The following is a 27,140-nucleotide window of genomic DNA, read 5'->3' on the forward strand; positions in this document are numbered from 1 at the left end:
CCTCCCTGGGCAGCCTGTTCCAGTGTCCGTCACCCTCACCATGAAGAAGTTTCTTCTCATATTTAAGTGGAACCTCCTGTGTTCCAGTTTGTACACATTGCCCCTTGTCCTATCATTGGTTGTCACCGAGAAGAGCCTGGCTCCATCCTTGTGACACTCACCCTTTATGTATTTATAAACATTGATGAGGTCACCCCTCAGTCTCCTCTTCTCCAAGCTAAAGAGATCCAGCTCTCTCAGTCTTTCCTCATAAGGGAGATGCTCCACTCCCTTAATCATCTTTGTGGCCCTGCGCTGGACTCTCTCCAGAAGTTCTCTGTCCTTCTTGAACTAAGGGGCCCAGAACTGGACACAATATTCCAGATGCGGTCTCACCAGGGCAGAGTAGAGGGGAAGGAGAACCTCTCTCGACCTACTAACCACCCCCCTTCTAATACACCCCAGGATGCCATTGGCCTTCTTGGCCACAAGGGCACAGTTCTGGTTCATGGTCATCCTGCTGTCCACCAGGACCCCTAGGTCCCTTTCCCCTACACTGCTCTCCAACAGGTCGTTCCCCAACTTATACTGGAACCTGGGGTTGTTCCTACCCAGATGTAAGACTCTACACTTGCCCTTGTTACATTTCATTAATTTTTTTCCCGCTCAACTCTCCAGCCTGTCCAGGTCTCACTGGATGGCAGCACAATCTTCTGGCGTGTCAGCCACTCCTCCCAGCTTGGTGTCATCAGTGAACTTGCTGACAGTGCTGTACATGGGTTTAGGCCTTAAATACCAAACTGCTGGTAAAAATGGACCCTAGGAACAAAGACTGTGGCCATTCTTGAGATGGTTATAAGACCAAACTAGATAACGTCAGATGAGAGAGCTCAAGGAGACAATGAAATTCAAAGTAATTAATAGTGATACAGAGCTACCAGTCTCCAGATGTTGTTTTCTAAATGTATTTATTTTGTATGCAAAAACACAGGTTTCAGAGATGGCATTTCACTTGAGTACATGTCCATTGCTGCAGTGCTGCATATTACTTCTTTTCAGAAGAAATAGGAGCAATAATATTAGTTAATAGGACAGAAGGAGGAAAAAGTAAAAATTAGGCCAACAATGCTTGTACATACAAAATAATTAATGGTGAGTTAAACAGACGGAGGTCCTTCAGAAAAATTTAATGAAGAAAGACCAGTGTGGCAAAAATGTCTTATGCAATCCACAACACAAGAGGAAGGCAGAGACAACAGAAGAGAATAAGAGTATAAGAGAATAAAAGCATAACATTACATAGAGTAGCTAAACAACGTGTGTGTGAAAACTAGGAATCCAAAGGAATCCAACCCAGTGCAGAGCTTGGCCTTGCACAGTTACAGCCAGCTAGACATAAATCAGGTTTTTTCTTTGCTTATATTGCTGACATATTTTCTCATTTCAGTGAAAATATGTTTCAAGCTTATGATTATTTGATGTATGTCAGATTTGCATACTCAAGCAAAATGGTTTTATGAGATCATTTGCATTTTGAGGATATTCTGGAAAGTCTCCTAAAGGATTCACATAGCTGATTGAAACGCGGAATATTCATGCTGTGAAGAATGTCTGCATTAAAATAGAAAATGGTTGGATTTTCCAAATCAAAATGAAAAATAGAAGTTTCCATATTCCTTTTTTTTTTACCCATTCTATTCTCTCCAGCATTCTATTCTTTTGGGGGTCTGAATGAACCAGGTGCCAGAGGTATTCTGCTGCCACAGCTTAAAATGTATATTAGCTAGAAGAAAATTATCTTCTGCCCTCACTCCATATTGGATAAGCATAGCTTTGTTTACCGGCTCTCTGATTTCCCCACAGTTAAGGTTTCAGTCATTTACTTCTTCAGGGCCATTGATTTAGCCTTTGCATTTTGAAAGGGAAAGGGTCCCTCTATGTCTTCAAACATCTATAATATCTTTAAACACCTGTACTCGAGAAACATGAATTCCAAAATTATTTCAAAAGGTAAAGCTGAGTTCCCTCAGCCACTTAGGCCAATTTGAAAATATTTCCTTAATCAAAATTACACACTGATTAACCAGCTTCTTTTCCAGAGAGAAGACCTTCACATTCTGTCCCAACAGAAGCAGCAGAGTTATTGTTGTGAGATGGACTTTGTCCCGCAGGACTTCACCATAATTTGAGCCAAGAGCAGCATTTTGTGCAGGTAGCAAAACAGCCTTTGCCTTTTAAGGCACCCTGCAATGCAGGAAGTGTTTTGTTGTGTGGTGCTTTTGTTGTGTGTGGTTTTTTTTTTTTTTTTTTAAATTTTGCAGAAAGGTATTACAGTAGATCACTGTGTTTTTCAAGGTTTATAGAAATTTTCCATTTTTGTAACATTCAGAAACCCAAGCTTTAAGCTACAGAAACAGAAAATCAGGCTTGAGTCAAAAGATCAGCTCTGTTTTCACTGTTCCTCAATAAATAAGCTAGACCAGGTACATAGCACTTGCCGGTATTTTAAACAACTCTCCTCAGACTTTCAATAGAGAAATGCACAAAACTACTTCAAGCTGAGCTGTGTTTCTTAAGGTTTCAACCTGTTCCTCTTTTGCCTCTCACACAATAGCCCTTAAGGTCTAGGTTTTAAACATCTATCTAACTTTCCTTAAATATTGTTGGGAAGAAGTCCGGATGCAAATAAAGGCACAAGAATATCAAGTGGCCAACAATTAACTGTCTTGGAAACTGGATAATGAAAAAACTTAACAAGGAAAACTGCTTTTCAGTAGAATTTCTCTAAGCTCATCCTGAGACAAAGAAATGTAAGTACAACCAGTTAGAGAAAGAGCATGATAACATTACCATAATTTGGAAGTCAAGTTTGTCAGTAAAAAGAGAAAGCAAATAGGATGTAATCAGAAGAGTCTAGACAAAGAGAGACTGTTACAATCTTATCAGACCCCCCCAGTGGATGTGCCAATTATGCCTTGCACACTTACTGTTGGCTCTCATACTCTGAATCTGCAATAGGCATCTGCACTAGCATTTGAAATATATTTTGCAGCCATTAGAATATAAAGAAATAGAGATTTCTGCAAGCAGATGGGTGTTCAACCAGTTTCCACAACTATTTCTATTAGTCTTCCTTCTTCCTACCTGCATTAAACATATATTTAGACTCCTTTAGCCTGATGCTTTTTTCCTTCCTTTCTGCACGAAGAAAAGAGCTTAGATTTACAATGTAGTGTTTCATTACATGAGTTTAAAGAAAAATAAATTACAGAAGTGTTATATTGTGTAACAGCATAAAAAAACACTGGTAAATTATTAAGTGCTGGGTAGTATTTTCTCATCATTCTTGATTAAGTATTAACTGTCTAATCTAAGGCATGTTACTGGGAGGTGGGGCTGTCAGGAATTTCATATTTTTTTCTTTGTTTTATAATGGTATTTCATGTACTAAGAACGTATCTGTAACTGAGATTTTAGGGTCTGCCAGCCACGCAGCTGCTGCTCTTCTGTATTTTGTCACAGCTTCACTATGTAATAATGTGTTTCTGAAAGCTATAAATAAGTGATGAGGAAGGCAAGGGTCAGGATCTATGCCCTTTTCAACCCAAGTTATAGTACTTAACAGGGACTCCTGATATACTGCTGCTTCCTCTGTACTTCCAGCGATTTTAAAGCATACTTCAGATTATGTCACACATTCACTCTCCTCCCCACTCCCCCCTTCCCCCTTCCCTCCTCCTCCACTGCTTGGCTCATGATCTAAAGCAATATAATCCAGTGTGAACTAGCATAGCATGTAAAAAAAACCCAAAAGAGAGCATTTTCTTCAGATCAGATATTTGTTATCAATTTGAAGAAAGAAACCAGTTCCAAATGTATTGTGGGGTCTGGATTGCTGACAAAGAATCCTCATTTATCATGCCAAAACTATTTTGTATTCACATATGGTGAATAATAAGAATGTAAATGAGACCTTGGTGGTGAGGTTATTTTATTTCACATGAAAGCACCAATACCACTCTAATCCTGCTTAATTAGGACCAATTTACCATGCACAGGATAAAAAATATTGTAAACATCTATTTAGCAGTTAGTATATTTCTTGGCCAGGCACTGAACAAATAAGCTGCCATTATGAAATTAAAAAGCCGTATGCATACAAATGACATTGTATTAAGTATCATCTAGTCACATTATACCAAATAAAGATGTACAGAAATTCAGGTTTTTATGATCTAATTTCAGGTCATGTGTAATTCATGAGTCTGGTTTTTTTGAAAAACGAACTGTCTTGGAACCATATAATATTTTTGTCCATCTAAGTTTCTGACTCTCATACATCTTCTAAAAATGTCATGCTTGTGTGATGTTCGAGAGGAAATTATTTGATGTCTTAATGAGAAAGTATTTATTGGATCAATCTCATTAATTATTTCGCATAAGATGTCTACTTACTTTTCCATAGATATACTACACGGTTAAAGTGCTGATTTGCATCATATAGTCCATTATGATTGAAAATAATGAAAGAGCTTGGAAACTTTCAACAAATGCTCATAATATGTAAAAGAGAGAAATAGACAGCAGTTTAGATTAAGCAGTAAGGCAATATTTTATTTATATTATGATTGTAACCAAGGTAATTAGATACCGTTTGTTTTCAGCGGTTTATAATAGTTATCACATGTATGCGTGAAAGAGGATCCCAAAAGCCAGGTGTACTCTATGTGCTTTCAGGAACTTTTATGGTTATGATTTTCTTGGCACAGTTCTTAAGTTAGTAGCAGCTTAAATAGTGGTATCAATCAATTTCAAAACGCCCACTAACTTTCTGGTATCATGTGGTTCATTCAGGGACCAGACATTGATTTTACCGGAAAAACACTTGCTAAAAAGGTTGTGTCTGTGAGAGGAGGATGACGGCTGAAGAGTTTCTCTGCAAACTCACCTAGGATAGGCTGCAGCTAGGACTGAGTAGTACTTAAATCCATGCTGGTCATAGGAGGGCATGAAGTTTGTCCCTGCTCTCAGAATTTCTAGTAGTAAGCACAGACATGTGCCAAGTGACTCAAGAACACACTGGTACTTGGCCAGCCAGTAAGATTTGATCCCCTAGGTGAGCAGGCCAGTAAGAAGACAACAGGGAATAAGGAACATTGGTGAAGGAATATTTCTTACATCACTGTCCCAGCTAATTTATCTGGTTGCTGTCACCTGAATGCTAAGTGCAGTTAAGCCGCTACTGTAGCAACAGGGCAAGACAATAGCCCATGAGGAATCTGGCCAAGGGAAGGCAAATTTTATGAGAGATCTTGGTTTAGGAGCCAAGGACCACACCCTGAATGTTTCTTTCTTAATCGGGGTGCTCTTCACGTGTAGCAAACTCACTCCTAAAACTCTTACCTTAGATGAGCCAGAAGCATCGCTTCTCTTGAGCCAGCCTGTCCTGGGGCGATGCAAGAGGGCAGCGGTCATCATGCATCGTGGTATCCCATGGGCTAGAGCTATACCAGTACCAAAAATGTAATCTGAGCTGGTGTCTGCAGACGAGTCCAGTTTATGTAGAAAGCTCATATTCATGTCCATAAATTCTTTTATTCTTTCAATCCTTAGACTACGCAAACACGAGAAGGGGGCCAGGGACAGAGTTATAGTTGCCCTGGGCTATAGCTGGTGCTGGGACTGTACTGTCACTTACTGGCAGAGGGGATGGAGTCCCTGTGCCCAGGAGCGTTCCCGAACTCTGCTGAGGGAACTGGGGTAGATGTAAACTATGATACATTTAGTCTGCAGTGCCCTTACAGAACGACCGTGCTGAGCATATGTTTCAGGAATGGGCAGTAAGATATTTTAAGCAAACTCCTTTGCTTGTGTGACTGTATGAAGCGTATGCTCATATTGAATAGGTGTCTTCCTCTAAATAGCACATGCTTTATACACTGAATGACTTCAGTGAATGTTCTTCCCTGTGAAAGACTTCAGGAAGGTGAAGAATTAACTAGACAAATAAACTTTCTTCTAATTAGATTTCTATGCTACATTCCTCATCTCAGTACTACAATGTGACTGGAATCAAAAATGAAATTTTTCTTCATTCCTTTCTGCTGGGAGATACAGTAGATATTTTTTTTCTTCATTTTAAAAACAGCTCTTGAATTTTACTTAGTAAAATTTTATTTTATTTAATGATCTATTTAATCTATACATTTATGAATCAATTTTATAATTTTTTTTTTAATTGACACGAACTCAAGATTTAGCCTTGAATTATTCTGAAACTCAGTGTTAGAATCTAATCTGCCTGGGAATCTAATCTACCTGGCTTCAGTGAAATCTGTGCTGGACTGGTAAATTACTCTTCTGTCCTCCACCACCCATTTGTCCCATTTGCTGCATCTATTAAGAGATAAAGTGGCTGCTTTCAGCAATTGCTTTTTTTTTGCTTTTTTTTTTTTTGCCTTTTTTTTCTTTTTTACTCTAAGGCATTTTTGAGAAGGAACAGACGTCAAAATGTTCTCATTTGGTTGCTGAAGACAGCTGAGAAATCAGTTCATCTAGTGCTGGAAAAAGCATTGTTTGATTTACTGATGCAGGCACTACCTAATTGCGTGAGCGAACCAGGCAGGAATTGGCCAGGCACTTTTCTTTTATGGCATCTCTCTATCACAGCATTCAACGTGTTTCATGAAGTTATTAAGTACGCAGAAGATGAAGAGGAAATGCCTGCAGTCTGGCTTAGAGTATATCTAAAAAGTAATATATATATATATCTACAAACACACGAAGAACATTTTAAATTTCCCAGGCTTGATTCACCCAGCATCAATGGTTCAAAATGTCTCCTTCAGTAACTCACAACTAATGCGTTTTTTATTTGTTTTAGTGCTCTGTGACGCTCACTAAAACAAATACCCAATCACTTTAACACTCCCCAACTGTGAGTGGCTACTGCAAGAGCTATTATTTTATAATCTCTAATTCCCAGCTTTCCAATACCTTGAAGATACTGAATTGAGAGAGAAGTGAACTATATTGAATGGGAGAAAACAGATGGGTATGGTACGCAAACCTGAGAACCAGTAGCTCTAGGCACCTTTCATCAAAGATAGACTGTCGCTGGAACAATTTAGTCATCCATTACAGGTAACCTATTTTAACACTTAGCTTGAAGTCTGTGGGGTCTTACTCACACTTGTAGGGCAGTATTGCTAATGAGGTACTTACTGCTTTTTTTACCTGGGGCTTTGTTCTCTAAAAGATATGTCTCTACTGTTCCCCTTGCAGAGTAACAAAAGAATTGCTATTGGCAGCAATTAAGGGGTTTGAATACCATTTACATTTCTTTATCTTTCAGGTCAGTGAGACACTAGCACAAGACAGTTTAAATTGAAATACTCCTTTGATTCATGCTTTTAAAGGCATATTAACTTCAATCAGAAAATAGATGACACTTGAAGTCAGAACTAGCTCCAGGTCTCATAATGAAATTCTATGTCTAATATTCTTCTGTTAGTTTAGACTAAAATCTCTGCTCTGTGGAGACTTTATCCTTTTCATGTGTCTTTTGTGCAGCTCTGACCACATGTGAGCTGTATGATGGGAGGAAGCCAATAACTACTAATAAATCTGGACCATGGGCCGTGTTTAGGTGTCTTGCAGCCTTGATAACTCCTTCACCTCTCCTTCCACTCATTCACAGGAGGGTACCTGGCTAAAACCATGCTATGGGATCTTCTGTCCCATGGAAACCTAGGAGTTTCAAGGACAGAGCTTTAAATTCAGCCTCAGGATGGGTAGGAAACAGGACCCAAGCACATACACAAACTGCTGTCACAGGATCTATCACTTAATAGTTCTCAGTGGTCACTGTGTAAGCCAATATGAGGAGCTCGGAGCAGATACTGGAACGCCTTCCAATAATATGTATTACATAGGCAGAGCACCATTCAGTGGTCAAGACCCAAACTTACTGGCAGTTTTAAAGGCGTGCCCTGAGTTCATCAGCCCCTGAAACAGGTTGAGCATGTGGAATAAGTACATATGGAAATGTCTGCTGAATCAGATCGGAGGCCAAAGCTGATCATACAGTTTAGTTCTGGTGTGCTTTCCACACACATACACAGAACCAGCCTTAAGGCTTGTGAAGGCTCCTCAGAGAGGGCTAAGGAGCTAAGGAACAGGCTTCTCCTTCCCATCACTGCCATAGAAGGGTCTGAAGATCAATGTTAATGGGACAAAAACAAGATGTGAGGAACAAGGGGAGACAAAAAGTGCATTTCAACTTTGCCACAGTGCTGCTGCCAACTGCAATCACTCTTCAGTATAGTAAAACTACAAACATTTTGACACCTTGGAATATTGCACTTTTTCTTGTTCCTAAGATTATTGTGCATAACAGTAATGGAAAGCAGTAAAGAAGATCCAGTAAGTGCAGAAATCTTATTGAAACAGCAAGAAAAAAAATATTTTGTGTATCTCTTTATCTCACAAATGCAATCTGTCATGCTATCCAGACTACTCCATGTCAGTCCAGAAATGAAGAGCCATTCAGACACAGGAAGCAGAAACAGGATGGATGATGAACACAGCAACCAAAAAAATGTTCTGAGACATCTAGAGGTTACTGTTTGGCATTTTGCTTGTTTATTTTTTGTTTTGTTATTGTTAGTTTTTTCCTGAATAAAATGGGGGATTCACACAGCAGATGTGAGAGGCAGCAGAAGTAGTCAATGGCCCTCTGGTATGCTGCAAAGTAGTAATCTCAAATGATACATAAAACTTACAATAAACTCATTTATTTTCAGATAATTATTTTAGTCCAGGTTGGTTTATTCATATTTAGGGCAAGAAGCATGGATTAATATAAAATATCATTCCAATATTATCGCTCTATTTATAGACATATTATAAAATTGTTGAACTGTTTGAATGGTGGAGATGAGTAGCGCATAACTACATATACAATAAATAATAAAAGCATATGGTTTTATATAGATTTGTTTAGTTTTATCTTTATAATATATACTACAATTTTATGTAGTAATAGATAGTTACATGCACACAACTATAGGTAAAATATTTCCATTCCTGTTATAGTATAAACCACTCATACATACTAAAAGAAAGGTGGTCAAATTCACTTCAAAGGTCATCCATACACAGACCTTGAGAGTAGCCCTAAATGGCAGAATCGTTAAACCTTGATGTCTGTTCTTTATCTTCTGTATCACCAGCATTTTTGTCTTCACAGGGAAGATACAAAAGGAGGAAATGTACTATAAATAAGATGTGAAGTTAAACACATGCAATCACTTCCATAACACACACTCCAGCTTGACCTTGAATTACTCAAAATCGGTCTCTCCAAATACTACATAGGCATAATATTTTTCTATCTGTCAAAGGGATTAAGAAGCTGATATTATTAAGCACATGATTATAAATCTCTTCTTGCTGACTTTCTACAGACAGAAACATTTCCAGCTTTCTCTGTGTCCATCAGGATGTATGATCATACAGCTGGATCATAACACTTACGACTAACCGCTTTTGAGAGTTAAAATGGAACAGAGCATTCACCTTCATAGGCCTGACCCTGCTCATTGCTCACACAAGATATTGGTCTTATTAATAGGAAACAAGATGTGTGCCTGGAAACCATAATTTAGGAGAAATGCAGATTTGGTTTTTTGTAAATAATTAACTGAATTATCGGTAAAAGCAGCTTCTGGATGAAGAACATCTTTCATTGGGTTGAAGACTGGGAAGTCATTTGGCAGAACAGAACAAAATAGAAGGTCCTAATGCAAGACTGAGAATGAGAGAAACTGGCTGGGAAGCTGAGGAAGTATAAAGGAAGGCAAATCAAGAAGGGGCTTAAAAAAGCACAAGCAGATGGAAAGTAAGCAGAAAGAAGCACCAACAAAGCTGCAGGCATGGAGCAGTTGGGCAAAGCTGAAAGGCGAGAGAAAACGTCTCGCACTTGCTGGGGAGAAAAAGAACTCTGTAAGCGTTAGCCCAGGGCTTAACTGAAGAGAGAAGGTTTCAGCAACGTATCTAAATATGTGTGCATCTTGGTATGTGTCAGAGTAGGTGACTAGACACAAAGACAAAAATGTCAGCGATTAGAGCATGGATGTTGAGTGTTCGAGCTGAAGCACATGGGAGGAGGATCAGACTATTTCTGGGCTCTGCATGGAGGAAATTAAGTCAAAGTGGTTGAAAAACTTTGCAGACAGAGTGTTCAAGCATTTAAAGCACGAAGATATGTAATTATCACAACAGCCAGATATTATATTTTCCTGGTTAACACTGTGGACTTCAGTTGAAGAAATGTGCCTGAGGTTCATAACTGTAATTTTCCATACTTTTCGAAGTTGAAGTTCTGAACTATTTCTGAACTTCTGAATGGAACATTTAGAATACAATTTTATCTTTTCAGAACAAAATTTACACTTGCAGTCTCTACTCCAAATAAGAAAAATATTTTCTGTTAAACGTTTACTTTCTCCTTTGAAGTCTAACTTCAACTAAAAACACATCTGTTTCGAAGATAAATCAAAGATGCAGCAGCTTGTGTTCAAATGAAAACAAATGTATACTTTTTTTTTTTTTTAGCCCAGACTTGAGGACCTTTAGTGTTTTAAACCCTCAGTATTTAAAATAACTTCAAGACTCTGATATCTACGGGCATACCTTATGGTGTTTTGGTTATCTGTGCTTTCTCTGCTCTTCTCTTTTCTTTTTTTTTCTTTTTTTTTTTTTCCCTGTTTTTTTCAGCTCAGCAGTACGCATACTTATTTTAGAAAGCCTGCTCTAGCAAAGTTGGGTTTTTAAAGGAGACAAAGACAAGCCAAGTCAGTGATGATTGAACTTGATTGGTCATTAGTAGGAAGGCAACTCATGACAAGCATGGGATGTTGTCTAAAGCCTGATGATAAGATCAAAGATGTGGAATGCCTGTGTGGAGGTTTCAAGAGAGTAAAATTGGAAAGGTTTATGACCCTGACGCTGAGGGTGTCCAGGTCAAGAAACGTAGTTAAAGATACTTATTTCTAGCCCCAAAAGGTAATTTTTCATAACCTGGGGAGGTGGAAGGAAGGAGTCAGCATGTGGTAATGAGGAACAATAAATTATAGTTCGTACCTGAGAAAATACAGGATTAAAGAATAGTGTTGAAGGGCAATGAAAGAGCCAAACTGGGAAAAAGCATGAAAGCCACTGTCCCCACAAGCACTGCAGCTCACACATTGTCGTGTGCTGTTGGCAAGCCCAAACCTATCAAGTCTTTAGATGAGTTTCTCAACAGTGCTATGATTTATTTCCAGAAGAAATATGAGGTTAGCATAATTTAAGATATCACCTTGCAGTCTTGAGTATTATTTCTTTATTTGACTTTAAATTTATTTTAAAAAAGCAAACAAAAAACAAAACCAAACTGCTTCTATTACACTTGCAATTCCTTGGCACAGTAACAACTCAAAGAAAGATCACAAACATATTAAATGCACCGAAGTACATACTGGATATAGTGACATCTTCTGCCACTATGCTATAGATCATCAGACTACTATTAGTTTTGGATGTAACAATTAACTTGGTATATAACGGACCTCTGCAGAGCATTGTTGTGGTTTAACCCCAGCCGGCAACTAAGCATCACATAGCCTCTCGCTGACACCCCCCGCTGTCCCCATTGGGATGAGGGGAGAATCAGAAGGAAGGATAAAAGTGAGAAACTCACTTGTGGGTTGAGATAAAAATCAGTTTAATAGTTAAAAGTATATCATAATTTTTTTAAAAAATCATAAAGAGGAAAAAAATGACAAAGACTGAGTAAAATAAAACCCAACAAAGACAAGTGATGCAAATGAAAACAATTTCTCACTACCAACCGACCGATGCCCAGCCAGCCCCCAAGCAGTGGCATCCCCCCACCAATGAACCCCCCATTTTTTATCAATAGACATGGCGTCATATAGTATGGGATATCCCATTGTTCAGCTGGGGTCAGCTTTCCTGGCTGTATGCCCTCACAACTTCTTGTGCATCTCCAACATACTTGCTGGTGGGGCAGCGTGAGGAGTAGAAAAGGCCTTTACTCTGTGTAAACACTGCTCGGAAATAACTAAAACATCAGTGTGTTGTCACCAGTATTTTCAGCACAAATCCAAAACACAGCCCCAGACCGTCTACTATGAAGAAATGTAACTGTCCTAGCCAAAACCAGTACAATCAGTCACTGTTAGAACAGAGCTGAAATCCTGAGAGAGGGAGTGCTATTTTAATGTATTTTGAATATGTTTGTAATCACTTTCTTTGTAGTGATTATTCTAGTAAACATAGAACAAAGAACTGGTCACAACTCCATGAGTGTTAACTAAAGAGCCAAAAGCCTCCACAGTACAAGGGAGTCAGTTCTCTACTGGGACAGTTTAAGTCCTAGAGGTCATCTGTTTGCTTTCTTTTCAGACTGGAATTTAAACAGCATGTAAGATTTGTGCTGGTTTTCTTCAAATAGTTTTATGCAACAACGTAATGATTCATGCACATGAGCTGTAGCACCAGGCTGATATAAATGACACTATTTATCTCACTTAATCAGGAAACCCACCTGTCCTAAATGCTCAGTTAAAACAGCTGGAGATTTTGAATACTTAGTACCTGATAAAGAATGGCTGTCAAACAGGCTGAAGAGCTTTTTTTGCAGCAGTCAGCCAATATTCTGTACTCATTATCCAATTCAAGCAAATGTTGGCCCATTCATTGAGATTTCTCAAAGAGAAAAAGCAGCACAGTTTTCTGGTAAGTACATGAGAATGTTTATTTAACAGCCCCAAGATGCAAAGGATGCACATTTCTCTAGCTCATTTCATCCACAAATGTTTCAGCACCATTGACCTACCTAGGCTTTTAACAACACATTCACTGTATCTGGAATTCCATTAAATCAGGGGTAACCCACTTTGACTCTGCTTATGTGTGATTTCTTCCAGAGATGATTCAGAGTCTGAGAGTAACTTTCACTTTAATGTTTGTTTTTGATGCAAAAACAAGCTCAGTAGTTCAATCTCCCGTCTGCCTCCTGAAATTTCCCCAGTAACAAATATTTTCATTTCTGTCTCATTGAAAAAATACAGCCTGTGTTCTTGGAAATAGGAAGAGTACGTGGATCCATCCTTAGTGAAATGTTTGCTCTGAGTGTTTCAATTTAATAATTCAGTCAATTGGAACTCTCTTTTGAAAATGTAAATAAGATCAGTCACTGGCACCCGAAAGAACTTCCTTGAGCCTTTCAGTGTTTTAAAGGAGTCGTCTACTTTCAAGAAGTTTGATTGAAATCCATGTTGCAATATGTGATTTCACAGTGCAAGTTGTTTCAGTGAAAAGTAAAAGCATAATCTCCTCTTTTTTTTTTTTGCATTCATTTGTTTCCACATTCTTTTTTTGCCCCCACTCCATCCAAAGATATCCATTGTAGTAAATCATGTATGTGTCTTACAGCACTCTACAGAGCAAGATGGCAAAATTCTTCTCCCCACTAAGTTTTCAAATAAAACAGCTGGAGCGTTTACCTACTGAGCATTTGTTAAGAGGAAAAAAACCAACCAAACAAACAATCAAAAACCATGTTGGGGTGGGAGGCTTGTGAAACTACACTAGAAACTCATTAAACTGTATATCACACAGCAATACGTTTCTCCCCTTCATCAAACCAAAAACTTTCAAGCAAAAAAAGGTTTTTGTGATGAACAATATATTAGTCAAAATGCACTAAAAATGATAAAATTTGAACTTAATTCATCAAGTAGTTAAAATTGGGAAAATGCATAAAAACATTCAAAGCAAAGTTCAAAGAGAAATTGACTCTTGGACCTGAATAACTTATGGTTTGCTTAAGCTATGGGAGATTGACTTTGAATTTCCCCTTCTGTCTTAGAGAATTTGAACCATAATCTCCCATCTTCATCAAGAAAGTCCTAAATATATCCAGTCCTACCTAGAAGTATAATAATTTTTTTTTCTCCACTTCTTTACTTATGGCCCTGTAGATGGGTTCATTATCCACAAGTGGGAATCCACCAAAAGTTGATCAACTGTATCCTAATGGAGGAGTCATTGCTACTGAAATCTACATCACCTATTCACTGATCTTCAAAGGTAGTGAGGTGAAATATGTACATTACTGAGAAATATTTTTCTGCTTAAGAAAGCACATATTTTCTTAGTTCACTAAGTTTCTTCTTTCATATGCTTCCTTTGCATGTACTTCAGCTTGGCAACCTGATGGTCATCTTCAGTAATGATATTCAGTTACTTAAATTTCCTCAAGCAGCAAATTTATTCCCTGGGTTTTAAGCTGTGGAAAAACAAAATAAAGGGCAAATATGCAGTGTGTCAGTATCCACTCATTGGGCAGTACTGGTGAGAAATACACATCCTGCTCAGAAAGAATAAAAATTCATAACGTCTCTGAAAATTAAGGTTAAATGAATTGTGTTCTGGAGTTTTTCTTGTTCCCTCTTAACTGCTTCAGATGTGAAATTCCACAGCTTAGCCACCTTAGTGACTTGAAGGTCAATTTGTCATTATGCAGTCTTATAAAGAGAAAAATACTTCTGTAATGTTTTTCCATCTAAAAGTGCTTACACAATATTCCCTACCCAGATGAAATTCTCACCAAGACTTACAACCACCCAGCCTAATGCTAAAGGTGTCAGTGTTTAACCCCTGGTCTTCACTATAACCTCGAATGGCTATCTAGTAAATATTTTTTTCTGCAACTATGCATTTCCTAATTCATTCTCTCCTTCACATTTCTTTGTGAGGACCCCAGGGGAGTTCTACACCCGTAATGCAGAGAACAGTCCTATCTCCTCCCTAAATTTTAGAAAAACTGCTTGTTAACCTGTGTCATTGTCTCTCTATAGCATCCTTGATTCTTCTGAAAAATAGTATTTTTATGCTGGACATTTTATTACTCAGTTCTGATGCTGGATTAAACCAGTTAGTGACATAGAAAGCAACACATCTATCTTTTATCTTTGTTTTTTGGTTTCAGCAAACCAAAGAGTGATTTCTTCATTCAAAAAATGTCATCAAATACCATGTATCCTCTGTATCTTCTTCTCTGTACCTTTTCTCAAATATGTTTCACAATATTGACATGAAATAATCCCTCCACAAATCAGTCCATATCACCTTGGGTGCCTATGTCTGAATATTGCTTCTCTCTCCATAAGCTCTCTTCATGCAGTCTTGCTGACTCAGTGGGTAGAAAATGCAAACCAGTAAGCCCAGAAGTTGGACTAAGCAAAGGGAACCAGGATGCTGTCTGAAAAGGGATGGATTCCAGCTGATCAGAATCTGTGCAGACTTTGTACAACCCTTCCTGCTTCCAGGCTGAAGCTATTCAGGAGCCCACTCTGCGGGAATGGTTTCCTCAATTAAAGTTCACCGTTCAATAGGCTTTTGCTCATTCTACAAGCATTTAAGAAATATGTTGGAGGAATGGATTGTTACTAGATACAGTGGAGAAGTTAACAGCAAACATGGCTGAAAAATTCTCAGTCAAGCTCCAAAGTGTATTTTACATTGAAGAAATGCTTGGATTGAATTAAAGCAGCCTTGGGAATCGGAGTACACTGTAACTTCATCAAGCACTCTGTGCCTGTCCCACAAAGCCTGATGCTGCCACCATCCAACAATAGCCATATGATTCACAGCTGGTTTTTCACTGGAAGTAAAAGTGGGCTTTAATTTGGGGAAATGACATGGTAATCTGGATTTATTTTATGTTTTGTCACCAAACCACATACTTTCAGCCTACCAAAATTCTCCATCTATTGAAGAAGAATAATAATTCCTTTTGTCTGTTCACTTCCACTCACCTACCCCCCAATTTAGACCATGAGGTCCCTGGGCTGCTTGAGTACACAAAATCGAACATAACAAGTAGTAATAATGGTGTTTACTCAAAGGATTGCATCAAGTGTTGGCTTTGTGTGACTGCTTTGTAAAACATATTTAGCACAGAACAGTTCATCACATTGCATATCTCCACACTATATTTTCAGCCTTCTTATCAAGTCGAAATGCATTAAAGCTGGCAATATGACTGTGAATTCCTAAATTGGATTATTCCTTTTCAGCAGTACAGTTTACACTGTTCTCTAATAATCTGGGCTGACTATCAAGAAAATACAGAGGCAGAGCAACAGCAAGAGTCATGTCACTATAGTGCTCAATAACATCATTATCTGTTCAGCTATCTTTCAAGTTTATTTCCTCTACTTTTATGATCACCTTATATATTTTCCACTTGAAATTGAAGAGAGCTTGCATTTTGGCGAGCCCCACTGTATTACTTTTTTATAAATAGAACAGCACAAAATAACTGGAATAATTCCTGCTGCTATGCTTCTGTTTCTATTTCCTTCTCCTAATGAGAATTTTAAGTTGGAATTTAGGAACATAGTAAGAAAAACACAAAGAGAAATTCTACTGACTGAACCAGCTGAAATTAGTAGATATTACTGTGAGTACAGAAATATCTTCTTTAGCACACTTCCTCTTAATGGCCAAGATTTTACACAATGTTTAAGCCACTGTTCCATTTTGTAGTTCAATTAAGCAAAGATTTGTACATCCTTACTTGTATATGAGAGATCAGACTAATACACTGTTCTGTTGGCAGCCTTTGTTGATAAAGCAATTGTGCAGGGTCCAGCAGTTTCAGAATGTAATAGCACATTTTATCTCTTGAACTAATAAGATCTTTTCTCAATATTGAAGTATTTCTTCATTGTGTTAAACATTGTATCGATTACAAGACTGCACATCTCATGCAAAAGGCTTTTAATACCTTGGTCTTTTCAGACTCAAATGAACTTACTCTTTGTTTCCTTAGCCATGCTCTGCCAATACCCTCTCTCCATCTCACAGTTCAATTTACAAGCATTAGATGCCCCAGTTTTTAGGTTTGTTTTTTGGCTGGGTTGTTTTGGTTTTGTTTTTTTCCCAGAGGCCAAGCATTTGAGTGAAAATAACCTCTGAGAACTCCAGCCGCTATAAAAAATAACTTTATTACTATTAATACTGAATATTGCTACAATGATCATATAAGCACTCTTTTAGCTGCAGTAGTCTATTCTGATTTCTAGATGAGCACAATCAGCAAACCGTAGGCAGGTTGAAATTCTTTCTGTTCCACAGACATGAGATACCTGATCGAGGTGATCTTGTCAATTAAAAAAAAAAATAACCAAAACCAAAACTAAACTAAACCAAACACAAAACCAAGACAAAAACCACCCCCACAAACCTCACACACACACACGCAAAACAACCACCACCACTACCAAAACACTAAAATACTCTAACACTCTTAGGACAATTTCTCAGCTTCCATAAAGTGCTTTAGCACTTTGTCCTATATAGACAGTTACAGAATTAATGCTGTAGCAATACCAATCCTGGCTTTCAAGATATCACTGTATACATAATGTGGCATATATCTGAAAACAGTAGAGCAGGGAGAAGTATTGCTTTGGTTTTGTATTGTTGTTGTTTCATTTGCATAATTAATAAATCACTGTCCTAACTGGAAAAAAAATCCCTTCATATACAATCCCACTTGCCTTTGGGTAACTAAGAGAACAACTCCTAATTAAAAGCTTGCCTTTTTTTTTTTTTTTTTTTTTGAGGGGGCTTAGTAGAAATATTACATCTAAAACAGAAGAGTGTTTATGGAGGTATGCATTTTAGAAAGCAGATTTTCTTGGGATTTTCAGTTTTCTGGTGGAGTAGAGACATGATTTCATACTCCATACTGCAGAAACACTGGAATATGTTATGACTCGCTGAATCTCTTAACTGGACATGATTTAATCTTAATGGTAGCCTTTGTGAATATATCAGATATATCCAAGAAAACAGGTTAACTTAGTAAGTAATTTCATTCACAGTGCCTGAAACTTAAAAAAACCTGAGTTCTGTTATGAGTAAAGCACATGGATAAGCTGGAGACTAACAAAGACAAAGCACAGCAATTTAAGTCACTGATCCCATCCCACTGCTTTTTATTTATTTATAAATTTATAGGAAGCATGCTCTATACCACACAGCACTGGAACAGCTGAAGGAAACCACCATACAAATCACAAATGTTCTAACAGAACAAAGTACTTTTAAAGTATCATCATTATTTTTCAAGTATCAAGGGACCAGTCTGCCAAGGTCAGTACTCTGAATCTGAAAGACACTATATTTATTTTGGTAAAGCATGTTAGTTTTCCAAAACCATGCAAGTATTCCCCAATGAGTCTGTAATATATCGTCATGACATGTCACTATGTAAACCAAGATGAAAGGTTAAAAATTACATCTTCAAAATCACCAGATTAAAATTTATCTGTGTTCAGGGCTGTAAAAAAGTCATTCAGAAATACTCAGCATCTTTTGTCTCATAAAGCTTAGATGGTATAAATTTATATGGAGATTTATAAGAAGGGTTAAAACCCAAGATAATCTTTCTGTTGATTCAAATTATTTATTTATCCCTTTGAAAATAGTGGCAAGGTTTTGCAATGCCTCATCAGAGATATAACATCTGATCTCAGACTAAGTATATAACTAGAGCTTATTGAGAATTTTACAACACAATGCCTTTTCACCTGAAAATGAAGCTACACGAAAACCAGAAATTATCAGAAACGAATACTTCCTCCCTCTCCACCACCTCCCCTCACCCCACCCCCCAATCCGCTCTGAACAAAAAGACTTTCCGGCACTTACAAAACAGAAAGCAAGCAAGGAATTTCTGCAGGACCCAAGCGAACTCTACACAGAAAGCTTGTTTGTGATTTGGAAAAATTCATCAGATTAGCAACTTCAGCTTCCAACCTGAAAGTTTTAGGTGATCTAGATATGGACAAAATCAGCCTCTCTCTCCTCTCTCTCATCCCATTCCCCCTCCACTCAGAGGTTTTGCATGTTATATAAAACATTATAACTGCATTGGGACAAAAAGAGAGATAAAAAGAGAGAGTAATTTCATAGTCTAATAATTAGGGATGCTGGAGAATAACATAAGTATCTCTCTACCAAAGAATACATATTATTTATCTAAAATGGAATGGCTCCAACAGTAAGCAGGAAAAGTTTCCCTTGTTGGAATAACCAGTATCCCAGTCATCCAGGAATTTACATTCTTGATGTGAATGAACTCCAGTTAATTGAAGAACTCTTGATCTGTATGTAACCTGAATGTAACATTCTCAGGTGGAATCTTCCTCATGTGACACCCAAGAGCTACACCATTGGCTTAGATACTTAGGGTGCGCATTTGAGGTTTTTCTAGTTTTTCACTTTGATGAGACTTGATTTGATCCTATTTCAGAATTACTTGTATTCTTAAATCTTAGAAAACAAACAAATAACAAAATTACAGAATGGAAAATGGAGCTTTACTCATTATAACCATATTAAAACCACAGCGGAATTGACCAATTTTTACTTTTATGCAAGTCTGACTTCCTGATATCTGTCCAGGACAAAAGTGAGACACTAATTTGACTTCTGCTTTGACAATTTCTTTTAGTGTACTAATTTCATCTTCCTAACTTCTGTGTTTGATCAGTGCCCTCCGAAACTTCATGAGTAAATTTGCTTGTGTAAGTAGAATGAAATCACTTACATGATTTTCATTAAAAATTCCAGCCATTTCTTTTTTGTCTAACAAGAATCAGTTTTCTAATTACTTAGTAAAGACAAAACTGTTGGTCTGTGAAGAAAATCCTGATCAAAAAGTGAAAGATACTCTTTAGTCAAAGAAAAGGCTGTTCAATTTTAAATTATTTCTAAAGTACAACTTACTTGAACTTTGGCTATTTAAAAATCACTCGCCTCATCTCTCAGCTGTGTTCTTATTACTGCATTGACTTGAATAGTGTTCTGCACATATAACTAAGAATCAGGCTTGGCCTGGGGCACATAGGTCAGTAGAGGTTATTCTTTTCAATGAAATATTAGCATTTTATTTATTCCTTTAAGCTATTTCAAAAGCTAAAAATCCAAGAGACCTGAATATTAAGTCTCTCATTCTGTTGATAAGCAAGACACTTTAAATGGCAGAATTCAGCTGTGTGAGAGACTCCCTTCGTATTGTTCTGCTCATGAGTTTTCAACTGCAGTGGACCATCTGCCAGCTGGGAAATCCCACTTGTTTGCAGCAGCACTGCAAATTCTATTGATGTTCACAAAATAAAATAACCTGATTTAAGGAGCACACTGAAAGCTTTGTGCAACACTTCAAAATGTCTTAAATTAATAAATCGAGCAGTACAGTGCCTTTTTATTTTTCCAAATGAAATTTCTCCTATGGTCTCCAGACCATTCTTTATTAATGAATTGTCATTTAAAGTGTATCTGTGAAGCTGGTTTCTATATTGTGCCTCTCACAAGTGGTGGAAGGTGACAGCCAGGTTTTAACCTTGCAGAATTAATATTTTCATTTCTGTCTGAGATATGAAGCCTCTCCGGTCTAAAATGTCATTTTCTTGCCCTGTGGTATCCTTCACGGGATCCCACCAAAGTAAGGACTTTACAGGCTCAAATATATCTCAAACTTTAGAACTCTAAAGGACATTTCTAATCAGCTCATGATTTATGGTTTTCACATGAATGTACAGTGTCTCTCTCTTTGGAGGAAAAAGCCACAGTGTCGTATTTAACAAGTACTCTTTCACTTTGTGCGTGGTCACACAGGCTTGATGGGAACTGGATTTCTGATGCATATTAAAAAGTTACTGTTTCAAGTACGCAAATATTGATCATGAAATGATAGTTATAATCATAAATAAAAAACTACCAAACCTCTAGTTTATAGAAAGCCTACTAACACTCCAAATAACTAACAATAAGAAGCCTAACAAATTGACATCTTGTAGAGCCCTGCAAATTAAGGAGTATTTATTTCTATAGTGAAAGATGATTCGGGATGACCTGAATTAAAAAATCTAATAAATCTTGTTTGAGTTTACAAATAGAATAACTTTATTTTATACTAATTTGATAAAAATATGCACATTTCCTGGGTGGCAGTACCATTCTCATTTCACAGTGCCTTCAAAAATTAAATTATAACACTTGTTATAATTCCATTATACATTATACTTGTACGTTTCATGTCCATTACGTTTAATTTTGTTACATTTTTTAATATAACTATTCCCCTTTTTCTTTCTCTAGGTCACACACAAAATGTAGTCTTAGGAGGGGAAAATGGCAGAGCATTAATGAAAAGATTATTTTTTAGGATGGTGAAAAATACTTTATAGATGGATAAGTGATGCCTCATCATAGTAGTGGCCTTTGGTAGAAGTATCATTTTATTTTGTGTAAAATCATTTTACATTACTATTCCCGTAGATAAAATACTTACCAGTTTTAAACAATGCATTTTAAAAGGGACTTTTCCCTTACATAAACTTCGGCCTTTATTTGATTTTTAAAAAAATCATTACAAAAGTACAATGCAATACCAATTTGGACATATTTCAAATCAAACACCATTGTAGTGTCACATTTCATTTTGTACTTTGAAATTATGACTTGATTAACATCATTACACTAAAGCTTGTCCTATTGTTTAGCTAAAGTATTTAACTTAGAAGTGGATCAGGAACAATGGGTAACATATCTGTGACAGCTTTATTTTTCATCCCATGGATATGATTTGCATAAGTGTGGGAGTTCTGAAAGTCATGCAGCAGACCAAAACTAAATAAATCTAATCTTAAAATACAAAGCTTTACATAAGCTATTAATACTAGAAATGGAATTTTGACATCTATTACTTAAAGGCTTCTGTATAAAGTATTCTTTAATTCCTTCCCTACTGCACACCTACAAAACACAACTGTACAACTTTACTGCAAAGTTTCTTCACAATGGATGGATACCTGCTAAAGGATTTTTCACCACAGTAATCCCACATTATTGAAAGCTCTTCAATACGTATAATATAGGTTTGAGGTGACAATTTAAAATCTCCTGACCTGTTAATGATTGTTCCCAAAAAAAGTTCCTTCAATGAGAGATAGAATGACTAGACCATTAGCCCATTTTGAAGTAATATTAAGGTTTGCCTATTTTGAATTCTTTCAACAGAATCTCAGAGGAGGAAAAGATCAGATAAGCTCCCACAATTTTCAGTACTCTGTCCCATCAACACACTGCAAAGCGTGCAGTATCATGCTTCTAAGTTGTGTGTGCTTGTCGAACACATTCCAGATGTAATTCACAAGTTTTGGGATTTATGATGGCTTTGGTGAATTTGTAAGAGGATGTAAAACCACGGTATATATCTATTCTCCCTAGCATTAGAGAAATATTTTAGCACTTATGAAATTTTGAGTTTGCCTGACTATTTCTTAAGATGAAGAATACAAAGATCCATCAGAACTGATACTATTAATACTTTTACAATAATGGTACTAAATTAAATGCAATCAAGTTACAGCAATTTAGTAAATTATCTGTTGAGTTGTGAAATACATATGCTAATTCAGTATAGTTAGTGTATCCCTTGCAAACACACAAACACACACTTTCAGCTTGCTTTGTGAACTTTGTTTACAGTGCAGCAAAGAAAAAACAGTGAAGTCACTTTAAAAGTGAGTTCTGTTTCCATGGCCCAGACAGTGTCATCTCTAGCCTAAGTACACATTTTGGGCAAAGTGAAGTCCCTAGTAAAATCACAAATCCAAAACTGGGAGAGAAAACATGAAACAGACCTTGAAATTTACCAGAGAAAAACAAGACTTATTATGACAACTCGAAGCATTTCCCCACTTAGAATTATTCATACGTTATTTTTTGCTGGAATTGTTGTTTACCTTTAATTAAATTCACCTGAATGATAAATGAAATGATAGAGGAAATGTAAGAATACTCATCATGCCACTCTCCTATAGCTTTTTCTTAAGACTGATAGCCTATTCTAGTGTTTGACCACCCTCTCAGTAAAGAAATGCTTCTTAATGTCCAGTCTGAACTTCCCTTGGCAGAGCTTTGAACCATTCTCATGTGTCTTATCACTGGATCCCAGAGAGGAGAGCTCAGCACCTCTTTCTCCACGTCCCCTCCTCAGGAAGCTGTAGACAGCAATGAGGTGGCTCTGAGCCTCCTGTATTCCAAATGAGATAAACCTGGAGTCCCTGATGGCTCCTCATGGGATATTCCTTCCAGCCCTTTCACCAGCTTTGTTGCCCTCCTCTGGACGCATTCAAGGACCTTCACATCCTTCTTAAACTGTGGGGCCCAGAACTGTACATAGTATTCCACATGAGACCACACCAACACTGAACACAGCGGGATCATCACCTCTTTTGACTGGCTGGTGATGCCGTGTTTGATGCACCCCAGGATGCGGTTTGCCCTCCTGGCTGCCAGGGCACGCACTGCTGACTCATGTTGAGCCTGCTGCTGACCAGCACCCCCAGACCCCCTTCTGCAGGGCTGCTCTCCAGCCACCCCTCTCCCTGTTTAAGCTTGTGCCTGGCACTACTCTGTCCTAGATGCAGAACCTGGCATTTGGACTTCTTAAATTTCATCTCATTAGTCACAGCCCAATGCTCCAATTTATCTAGATCCCTCTGAAAGACATCTTGTCCCTCAAGAGAGTCAATAGCATCTCCCAGTGTGGTATCACCAGCAAAGTTACTAAAGATGCATTCAACTCCTGCATCTATATCATTGATAAATGTATTGAATGAGGCAGGACCTAGAATTGAACCCTGAGGAACACTGCTGGTGACCGGTCACTAGCCAGATGTAGGCACATTTACTGCAACCCTTTGAGCCCTGCCATTCAGCCAGTTCGTTACCCAGTGCACCACAAACCCACTCATCCCACAGCTGGACAACTTATCCAGAAAGATGCTGTGAGGAGCAGTACCAAAAACCTTACTAAAATCCAGAAAACCTTCATTCACCACCTTCCCTTTATCCACTAGGCAGGTGACCTTATCATGGAAGTATATCAAATTAGTTAAACAGGACTTTCCATTTGTGAACCCATATTGACTCTGTCTGACGATTGCATTATCCTTTAAATGCCTTTCAATAGCACTCCATATAATCTTCTCCATAATTTTTCCAGGAATTGAGGTTGGACTAAGAGCTCTGTAGTTCCTGGGTCTTCCCTCACTCTCTTCTTGTAGATTGGAATAACATTGGCTGGCTTCCAGTCAGTGGGGTTCTCTCCAGACTCCCAAGACTTTTGGTAGATTATTGACAGAGGTCCTGCCACAACATCTGTTAGCTCCTCCAATACTCTGGGATGAATCCCGTCAGGCTCCATAGATTTATGAACATTCAACTGATACAACAGGTCCCTTACCATTTCAATGTCCACAAAAGGAAAGTCACTGTCCCCACGCTCATTGTCCCCCAACTCAGGGGACTGGGCAGCCCAAGGTCTATCAGTATTATTAGAGACTGCGGCAAAAAAACAACATTTAATGCCTCCAATTTTACTTTATCCCTATTAGTCAGATGATCATCTTCAACAAATATCAGTCCAATGTTTTCTTTAGACCTACTCTTGCTTATGAATGTACTTAAAAAGCCCCATATTATTATCTGACACATCACTGGCCATCTCACTGGCCAATGAGATAAACAACCCTGCAGACATCAAGGTGAGAGAAGAAGGAGGGTGAGGAGATGCTCCAGGCACTGGAGCACAGACTCTCCCACAGCCCATGGAGCAACCAGTTGGAGCAGATGTCTACACTGCAGCTCATGGAGGACCCCACATCAGAGCATGTGGATATTTTCTGAAGGAACTTCAGCCAGTGGAGAAGGCCACACAGGAACAGTCTTATCCTGAAGGATTGCAGCCCATGGGAAGGACCTAGGTTGGAGTAGGGGAAAAGCGTGTGGAAGAAGGAGCAGCAGAGAAGAACCATCATGGACTGTTCACAACCCTCCATTCAGCTGGGAACAACCTGTTAGAAAGCAATGTAGGGGAAAGGGACCTGGGGGTCCTGGTGGACAGCAGGATGACCGTGAGCCAGCACTGTGCCTTGTGGCCAAGAAGGCCAATGGCATCCTGGGGTGTATTAGAAGGGGGGTGGTTAGTAGGTCAAGAGAGGTTCTCCTCCCCCTCTACTCTGCCCTGGTGAGACTGCATCTGGAATATTGTGTCCAGTTCTGGGCCCCTCAGTTCAAGAAGGACAGGGAACTGCTGGAGAGAGTCCAGCGCAGGGCCACAACGATGCTGAAGGGAGTGGAGCATCTCCCTTATGAGGAAAGGCTGAGGGAGCTGGGTCTCTTTAGCTTGGAGAAGAGGAGACTGAGGGGTGACCTCATTAATGTTTATAAATATGTAAACGGTGTCATGAAGATGGAGCCAGGCTGTTCTCGGTAACAACCAACAGTAAGACAAGGGGCAATGGGTACAAACTGGAACACAGGAGGTTCCACTTAAATGTGAGAAGAAACTTCTTCATGGTGAGGGTGACGGACACTGGAACAGGCTGCCCAGGGAGGTTGTGGAGTCTCCTTCTCTGGAGACATTCAAAACCTGCCTGGACACCTTCCCGTGTAACCTCATCTAGGTGTTCCTGGTCTGGCAGGGGGATTGGACTAGATGATCTTTTGAGGTCCCTTCCAATCCCTAACATTCTGTGATACTGTGTTTCCCCATCTCATCTGTGCTACCTGAGAGGGGGTGGTAGAAGAGTGGGAATGAAGGAGTGAAGCTGAGCCTAGGAAAACTGGGTGGGAAGAATGTCTTTTAATTTGTCTTTGATTTTCACTATCCAAATCTATTTTATTTGACAATAAATTAAAATAATTTTCCCCACAGCTTGTGTCTTTTGGCCTTGAGAGTAATTGGTAAGAAATCTCCCTGTCATTATCTTGACATATGAATTTTTTAATCTTATTTTCTCTCCCCATCCTGTCGAGGAAGCAGACTGAGAGAGTAGTTGGGTGGGTGTCTGTCACCCAGCCCAGGTCAGCCGACCACAGCACCTAAGTTACATAGCTCATTTTTTAAAATACATGGTGTTTTATCTATTGCAAGAAAAATAAACCTGTGATAAAAAGGACAAAGCAAAGCACTTTGAGCTAACCAGTAACATGCTCATGCAACAGTTAGCAGGGTAAGTTAGAAAGTGCTTCTCAGACATTTCTTTTGCTGTACACATAATTAGTGGACACAGTTTTTAATTACAGTATTGCATGCTAGCTGTGTCACATGATGGTTTCCTTTATTTACAGTGTAGGTTGGACATTGCTTATCAGCCAAGCAGGTATACATATTTGATGAACATACTAATGAAGTTTTATCATATTCTGCTGATACAAAATTTTTGACTGGAATTTGAAAAAGTCTTATCAAAATCCATTCAGCAGAACTTCATAGGCAAAGCTAGGTTTTGCTTCTTACACTTCTTCTCAGGGACTGTAGAAGAATTTTTCTAATGTAAATAAAGGTGATGACGAGATAGGAACTTTTCCATTTAGGAAAACTAGATAAGTAGCTGAAACAAGTCAAACTGATGCTAGTCAAGAGGAATCTCAGTCAGGACTGAGAATTATATCCTAGGCACACCTCTTGAATTTTAAGCATGTTTTTGTGTGATAATGTCGCATGCTTATTTTGAAAAGCAAAACTTATTTTCTGTACACAATTTTGTTCATAGTTTAACATTATGAAAATTTATGTATAAAATACTCTGTCATTTGAAATCTTTTTTAAGAATGCTGCGGAAAATGGTAATTAGGAGAATGGCAGCCCAATCATAAAAGTGCTGATTAGCTAGCCTTGTAATTTAGGAGTGTAAGAGTTGATATTCAAGGTAGTGCTTTAGAAATTCATATTGCTGTCGGTATACATGTCACCTAAACAAGGGTCAAATGGAAAACAGGCTTAACAAAGATACTTCTGTCTTCAGAAATCCATGCTCAGTTAAACAGTTGCATCAGCATTTATGCTGGTGCTCAGCAGTATTTTTCTTTCTTTGTATCACCACCAAGAAGCCCATTATATATATTATTATGTAAATAATTCTTCTCAGAACAGCTCAGCTGGAAAGTACCTACAGTGATCATCTAGTCCAAATATATATTCTTGATGCAAACTTTCA

Source organism: Caloenas nicobarica, chromosome 2 (genome assembly GCF_036013445.1).
Source record: "Caloenas nicobarica isolate bCalNic1 chromosome 2, bCalNic1.hap1, whole genome shotgun sequence".
NCBI classification, from domain to species: domain Eukaryota; kingdom Metazoa; phylum Chordata; class Aves; order Columbiformes; family Columbidae; genus Caloenas; species Caloenas nicobarica.